Raw genomic sequence first — 8,807 nt, forward strand, 5'->3', positions numbered from 1 at the left:
AAATATGAGCTATTCATTATGGAGCCTAATGAGTCCTTAGATAGCATGTCGGCAAGGTTTTCAAGCATCATAAATGAACTGAAAAACCTAGGTAGGAAATTCAGTACAAAGGACATTGCTAGAAAGGTTCTTAGGAGCCTCACTAAGAAGTGGCGTGCTAAGGTCACTGCAATGGAGGAATCACGAGATCTTGAAACCCTATCCTATCAAGAACTCATTGGTGCTCTCATGACCCATGAAATTACTCTTAACAAAGATGACGCTGAACCAAGTCGCAATAAGAGTATGGCCTTAAAGAGTGAAGAAGTTGACTCTGAACTAGAGGATGAAACTATTCTGTTTGCACGCCATTTCAAAAATAAGATATTTCGAAACAAACAAACAAAATCATCCTACAACAACAACAACGAATCGTCCAACAAAAAGGTTACTGAATCAAAATCATCTTTCGCAAATAGAGGTTGCTTCAAGTGTGGAGAATCTAGTCATATGATCAAGGATTGTCCAACATGGGAGAAGATAAAAGATAAGACAAAGCGTGAGAAGACAAAGAGAGAATTCAAGCAAGTTATGATGGCTTCGTGTTGGGGAAACCTTGACTTAGAAGATGACGAGGAATCTGAAGACGACGAAGTAGCAAACCTTTATCTCAGCAGTGTTAGTCTTGACCTAATCTCCGACAGCGACGATGAAAGCACAAACTCACACTCAAACTATTGTTTTCTCGGAGAATCAGACGAAGATGACGAGAAGAGGTAGGTTACCTTGAGCTTAAAAAACGCGTTAAGAAATTGTCTAAAAGTGCTTTAATTGAATTTTTTGAACAATCTCTTGATAAGTGTCACGAACAGTTTTTGGAATTAAAAGATCTAATGGAACAGATTCTCGAAATCGCAGAAGAGAATCATATCCTCAAGGCTAAAGCAAAGAAGTTGAAATCTAAAGTTATAGCTGAGAAAGCAACAACATTAGATTCTACTATGGCTGAAAAGAAAGAATTAGAGTCCAAAGTTATAGCTAATGAAGCTATAACTTCCGACCTAAAGCTTAACATTAAGCACCTTCAAGCCAAAGTTATAGCTAATGAAGCTATAACTTTAGAACTTAGAAAAGCCAAAGAACTTTTGGAAGCTAAGGTCACATCTGATGAAGTAGTGATCTTAAACCAAAAGAAAGAGATAGATTCCCTTTCAAAGCAATTAAAGGAATCTAAAACCGATATGGTCAATGTTAAGAAACAACACACCGATGTTGTGTTCATTCTTAACAAACGATTCCAAGACTTTCGTGATAACTTTAAAAAGGACAATGATGTAGATCACACGAAATGTCAAGAGGAAATTAAAAACCTAAAAGACTTACTTCTACACGCTAGAAAGGTCCATGATAAGTGGGAAGGTAGCACAAAAGTCCTAAACTTCCTAACAGAACAATCTGACAATAATATGAAGATGGGATTAGGACATGAGTGCTACAGCCGTAGAGATCACTCTAAATGTAAATCAACACCTTCGGATTTTGATTTCAGAAAAAGGAAGTATGCTGATCTTCCTGAATACCTGATTTGCAATTACTGTGGTCATACGGGTCACATCCAAATCAATTGTGTCAAAAAGGCTCATGATATATGAAAAAATGCCGAACATGCTAAAACTGTTGACGCAGTTGACGAGGATAAGGAAACCCCCACTAACGAACCTAACGAATAAAGGAACAATAAATTTCGTTGGTTCTATGACATGGCCTTTGACTACACCAAGAAACCTAGCACCTCACAAAACCCTTGTCGATCTCAACCTAGTAAACCTACTTACAAAGGAAATAGTCGTGAAAGACCTAGAGAAATTCCTAGACCTAGAGAAAACCCTAACCCTAGAACTCCTCCCAAGCCAAATAAACCAAGGGTTAGAAAAACGGTTATTAGACAAATCTGGATTCGAAAAGATCTAGTATATAGAGTAACTAATCATAAGGGACCCAACATAGCTTGGGTACCTAAAAACTGTATCTAATCCTTTATGCAGGAAGAAGTGAAAGAAAACAATCAATGGTATCTTGATAGTGGATACTCAAGACACATGACCGGAGATAAGAACCTGTTTCTTTCACTCAAGCCCTTCAATGGAGGAAAAGTGACGTTCGGGGACAATAAAAAGGGAAAAGTAATCGGCATTGGCAGAATCGGAATTTCTAAATCTCACGCAATTAGTGATGTCTATCTCGTGGACGGTCTAAAGCATAACTTGCTAAGCATATCTCAACTATGCGACAAAGGTAACAAAGTAGTTTTTCATACTAATAGTTGTCGCATTATTATTGAAGGAACTAGCAATGTTATTCTAGAAGGCCTCAGGAAAAGAAATGTTTATATGGTAGATTTAAATGCTGTGCCTACTAACTCTTTTTCAATCATGAAAGTCACACTTGATGATCCTTGTTTATGGCACAAACACTTTGGTCACATTAGCTCACTAACCTTGAACAAACTCAAGAAGTGGGACTTGGTTGAGGGGTTACCTAAGATCAAGTTCGACCAAGAAAAGATGTGTGACACGTGTGCAAGGTGCAAACAAGTAAGATCATCGTTCAAACCGAAAAGAGTAGTAAGCACAAATCAAGCCTTGGAATTGTTACACATGGATTTATGTGGACCAATGAAGGTAAGGAGTAGAGGAGGATCCAGGTACGTCTTTATTCTTGTAGACGACTACTCAAGGTATGTATGGCCTATCTTCCTTCATTCAAAAGACGAAATATTTGATGAATTCGATTGTCTTATGAAACGGGTTCAAAATAAATATAAGACTAATCTAGTATCTATTCGTACGGATCATTGCACCGAATTTGACAATCAAACTTTTATAGAATATTGTAGAGTTAATGGTGTAGGGCACAATTTTTCTGCACCAAGAACTCCTCAACAAAACGGTGTTGTTGAACGTATGAATAGAACTTTAGAAGATATGGCACGTACAATGCTTTTGTGTAGTGGTTTACCTCGTAACTTTTGGGCTGAAGCCATTAGTACTTCTTATTACATCCATAATCGTGCTATGATCCGACCTATTCTTAAGAAAACCCCCTATGAACTCCTTAGAGGTCGAAAACCTAATATCTCCCATCTTCGCTGTTTTGGGAGTAAATGTTTTGTACACAATAACGGTAAAAACCGGTTAAGTAAGTTCGACCCTAGGAGTGATGAGGCGATTTTCATAGAATATTCAGATCAAAGCAAGGCTTACAAAGTCTTTAATAAAAGAACTCTCTGTATTGAAGAAAGTGTTCACGTTATTTTTGATGAAGATAACGTGTTTGATAAGCCTTTACAGGATGAGGAAGAAGACTTAGATGAACCCGACATTCGTCTTTCAAGAGACGATCCCCCGGAATTGGAATTAGAGGACAATGAGATTGAGGGAACGAATGATGAACTTGATCGTTCTGCAAAAGATAAAAAGGAGAAAAAAAAAGTTATAGTTGATTATACTATAACATCGACTAAAGACAAGAACTCCCAAACCAATGTTATAGATAATGTTACTATAACATCGAATCCAAATCAAGGTGTAGTGTCCAAGGTTATAATCGGCTCAAATACAGCACCCGGATTGGATTCAGGGGGAACTTCCTCAAATTCCGATCCGGATGAAGTTGGGACAAGCTCAAATAACGATGAAGAACCAAGCACCTCAACAAAATGGAAATACGAGAGCTCACACCCCATGGACAATATTCTAGGGAATATTAAGAAGGGTGTTCAGACAAGACGTTCCTTAAACAACTTTTGCTCTTTCTACTCCTTCCTATCTATGATCGAACCAAAGAATATCAATGAAGCTCTTGCTGAATCTGATTGGATTATAGCTATGCAAGAAGAGCTACAACAGTTCGAAAGAAACAGGGTTTGGCATTTAGTTTCTAGACCAAAAGATCGTTCAGTCATTGGAACAAGGTGGGTCTTTAGGAACAAATTAGATGATGCCGGAGTCATTGTCAGAAACAAAGCAAGATTGGTGGTCCAAGGGTATAATCAACAAGAAGGAATAGATTATGACGAGACCTTCGCACCTGTCGCTCGTCTTGAAGCTATTAGACTTCTAATAGCCTTCGCTGCACACAAAGGGATGAAGCTCTTCCAGATGGACGTAAAGACAACATTCTTAAATGGATATTTACAAGAAGAAGTCTTTGTTGAACAACCTCCCGGTTTTAAGAATATCAAATTTCAGGATCACGTTTTCAAATTAGATAAAGCCCTATACGGATTAAAGCAAGCACCTAGGGCATGGTACGATCGATTATCTAAGTTTCTACTTGAGAGTGGATTCAGTAGAGGATCCGTCGACAAAACCCTATTTCTAAAAACTGAGGGTTCTGACCTTTTGGTTGTTCAAATATACGTCAATGATATTATCTTTGGATCGACCAACCGAAGCCTATGCAAATATTTTTCTGAGTTGATGACCTCCGAGTTCGAAATGAGTATGATGGGAGAATTGAAATTCTTCCTAGGTCTACAAATACAACAAACCGATGAAGGCATTAAAATTCATCAACAGAAATATATCAAGGAGTTGATTCGGAAATTTGGAATGGAAAATTCACATGCTATGCCTACTCCAATGGTCGAGAACAAGAAATTGACATTGGATGAAGACGGTAAATCAGTTGATGAAACTACTTACCGTGGAATGATTGGGTCATTGTTATATTTGACCGCAAGTAGACCCGATATTATGTTTAGCGTATGCGTTTATGCGAGATATCAATCATCTCCCAAAGAATCGCATATGACGGCCGTAAAACGAATTTTACGATACTTGATTGGAACGGCCAACTTATATCTATGGTATCCAATGGAGTGCAATTTTGATCTAGTCGGTTATTCTGATGCCGACTACGCAGGATGTTCTCTAGACAGAAAAAGCACGTCGGGTGTCGCCACCTTTGTCGGACCGTGTATCATCACGTGGGGTTCGAAGAAACAAAATTCGGTTGCTCTCTCAATCCGCTGTGAAAGCCGAATATATTCTTTGCGGGAGGATCGGTATGTACTCAACTTTTATGGCTTAAGCAACAATTACGGTATTATGGTGTTGACGTAGGATGTATTCCTATTTTATGTGATAATACAAGTGCAATTATAATTTCTAAAAATCCCGCACAACATTCACGCACCAAACACATTTAAATAAGACACCATTTTATTCGAGACCATGTTGAGAAGGGAAATATAAAACTTGAATTTTGTAGTACTGAAAAACAATGGGCAGACATTTTGACAAAATCATTAGCTAGAGAACGATTTGAGACTTTACGGTTGGAAATTGGTTTAATCGGTGGTACCTAAGTTTCTGTATATGTTCAATCTTCTTATGACTGAATAGTTAAGTTAAGATTGTGTGACTGTGTCCGTATATTACGTTGCATGGATAATTTCGTTTGTAGAAATATTTTTATCATAAATTTCTATTTGTAATTTGGAATTTAATTGTTATACAAACTTATTCTTTATCACAATAAATAAAACACACCAAATCTTTTATCTTTCCAAATCACAAAGAATCCTTCCTATATTGCTATTCGTTGTACACGGCTCACACTTCCTACACACATTCAACTTTCTTAATTTTTATCTTTTACCATATTAAATCTATCACTTAAATTCCTATACCTACCATAATTCCTATTCCTAATTAACACTTACCATAATTGCCTTCCACTTGTTAAACCTAGACCTAGACTACACCTATATCTACCCCTTCCTTGCGTGTAACCCGTCCAAACACCCCCACTTGCATACTTATTTATCCTCTCAAAATTTTACCATCATCACAAATCTCCTTCTTTACACAAACCATCACCATCACCTCCTTTTTCAACTATCACCATCATCATGAATCAAACCCATGCAAAAAATACCCGATCATCAACCCGTCACCACCAAAACCGCCACTTTCATAACCAAACATCACCACTAACACCACATGGTCCTAATGATGTGACCATAATTAGAGCATATTTAGTCCCCGAATTAGCCTTGTTCCCATGCTTTTTAGTGCATATTTGGGTCATTTATTGTCTTTAGTTCTTTGTTTTGCATATTCTTTGAGGTTTTGTGTCCTTGGTAGGAAAGGAGTGCAAACCTTGCATTTTCATGGCAAAATGAGACTAAATTGATTGAATCCAATGACCAAGCATCAAGGAGAGACAAGATTAGAAGGCCTTTGTACATATTATAGTAGTTGGGCAATGATGAGGAAAGATCCTTGCATCCCCAAGGAAATCCCCAAAGATTTTATGAAGAAAAGGAAAGAAAAGAAGAAGAAACAAGGCTGAGCAGCAATCCGTGCGGATTGTCCTGAAGACGCCCGTCCCCAGCACCACAATCCGTGCGTCTTCCATACAAGACGCCCGGGCAGCAGCTACCAGAAGACGCCCGTCTTCTCCTAAAGACGCCCGGGCAGAGACTCACGAATCCGGCCGTCCAGAGCCTAAGACGCACGGATTCCAAGACAGCACAAATTCGTTTCTTCAAGCTTCAAGAAAGATGCCCATCCTTCAGAAAATACCGGCGTTTCCTTAAGTAGGGACTTAATCGTCATTTAAGCCCTTAGTTAACCCTAATGCATCCACCTAATTTCCACTATAAATACCCCATTAGTCTAATTAGAAGAGTATGTTCTTATCAATTCTTAGAGTAGTTAATATCAATCAAATCTCTCTTTAGTTTTGTAATCAACAATTAATCAAGTTTTAATACAAGTTTTATTTCCTTAATCTCTCTTTTGTTCATCCTTTATTTTGGGTAATTGAAGATTATTTGGGTTATAATTGGGAGATTGACAACCTCTCAATCAAGCATCAAGTACTTCTATTATTCTTTGCTTTATTATTGGAATCACTAGTAGGTATAATTCTCTTAATCCCTTTTTAATTATTGCTAATTACTTTCATTTGTTCATCATGTTTCACTTTGTTGGTATGATTGACAACCTTGCTAGCATGTTCAACATGATAATGAGTGAGTAGTTCCATAGCTAGGGTTAATGGGTAATTAGGGGAAACCAACATGGGGAATGATTCATGCTTAAATTAAAATGCGTTCATTGTTTATTTGCTTGCTTGTTTTGATCTCAACTCATGCACATATTATGTTTGATGAAATGCGAGCCTATGAATCCTTGCATTTTTTACCCATCACCTACCTTTTCAATGAGACTTGTAAGAAATAAACCAACTCGAGTCTCATTAGACCATGCATGTTGTTGAGTAGGAAAGACTAAGTCGACTTGTAGGTGTTGTACAATCTAATCGATTCGGCTCCGGGACCCAAACTTTCCTAGGATTGTAAGATATAACCCAACTCAATCCATCACAACAATAATTGCTTGCTTATAATTTGAGAACATGTTTGTATGATCAATTCCCATGAATCCCCTATGACCCCATAATACCCTAGTGCTTTTTATCAATTGTTTACAACCCTTTCAATTCATCTTGCTTATTTACTTTCATTGTTATTAAGTTTAGTGACCTTCTACATCAACCCAAATTGTGACATCCCTAAGACACCACTAGTCTCAATAGAAATCTCATTTCAATTCCCGTCCCTTGGGATCCGACCTTTACTTGCCTCTTTACTAATTATAGAGTTGTTTGTGAAGCTATAAATTGTGTTTTGGTCTAGGTGCTCCTAACGACAAGTTACCGAAAAGATTTAGTCCCGACCAAAAAATGGCGCCGTTGCCGGGGACGGTATTATCTTGATTTAGATTTTCTTATATTGTTATTAGTTGTGTCTTTCTTTGCCTTGAGGAAGTAAAACTCCTCAAGGTTCGTTCTAATTGTTTTCGAGTTGTTTGATATATTGCACGTCTAGAAGATCACAAGGTGATTTGTTACCTTTTGATCGTGAAATTGAAAGAACTTTGACAACCAATAGAAGACTTGCTAGGAGAAATTTGAGAGGTATTAGTGAGGTTTTAGATATTCAACCAACAATTGAGTTCATCAACCCTTTTACAAGAGAAGGTGAGGAGAACCCAACACAAAATACAACACAAAATCAACCCACAATGCCTAAGTTTTCATCACATTCCGTACCCACCGAGGAGAACCTACCCAATGGTACTCCCACACCACAACATTTGACCGGAAATTTCATTGCTAAATCCGCATTTATCCAATTAGTCGAAAGGAGCCAATTTGGGGGGATGCCTAGTGAAGACCCTCATTCTCATATGGAGACCTTTTATGACTATTGTGATGCGATTTCTCAAACCGGTGTAACTCAAGACCAAATTCGATGGGTCTTATTTCCTTTTTCTCTAATTGGCACCGCGAAACAATGGTTGAAGGGCCTTGATAAGGCCACTCTCGGAATTGATTCTTGGAAGCAGTTGGCTCTAGCTTTCTACAAAAAATTCTACCCACCGGAAAAGACTAACATGATAAGAGCTCAAATTACGGGTTTTAAGCAAAGGGATGAAGAATCTTTGTATGAAGCTTGGGAGCGGTTCAAAGGAATTTGTCGCTCATGTCCTCACCATGGACTTAGCGAGTGGTTCTTGGTACAACAATTTTGGAACGGTCTATATGAAGATTCAAGGAACATTCTCAACATGGGATCAAATGGAATGTTCACTGAAGTTGATGATAATCAAACTTGGAACAAAATTGAGGAAATGGCGGTCCATAACTCACAATATAGTAGACCTCGCAAGGCTACTAGAGGAGGAAAGCATGAAGTGGACTCCATTACTCAATTGGGTGCTGAACTTAGTGCTCACATCGATACCATCAAT

The 8,807-nt window shown here is 38.0% G+C and overlaps 1 non-coding gene across 1 annotated transcript; it reads right to left on the minus strand.

Annotated features, from left to right (window-relative positions):
* Positions 1–8,450: 8,450 nt before the first annotated feature.
* LOC141634948 (small nucleolar RNA R71) lies at positions 8,451–8,557 on the minus strand. The gene has a single exon (XR_012539662.1). It is a non-coding gene; the product is annotated as a small nucleolar RNA R71 (small nucleolar RNA).
* Between the last annotated feature and the right edge of the window lie 250 nt (positions 8,558–8,807).

Source organism: Silene latifolia, chromosome Y, assembly GCF_048544455.1.
Source record: "Silene latifolia isolate original U9 population chromosome Y, ASM4854445v1, whole genome shotgun sequence".
Taxonomy (NCBI): domain Eukaryota; kingdom Viridiplantae; phylum Streptophyta; class Magnoliopsida; order Caryophyllales; family Caryophyllaceae; genus Silene; species Silene latifolia.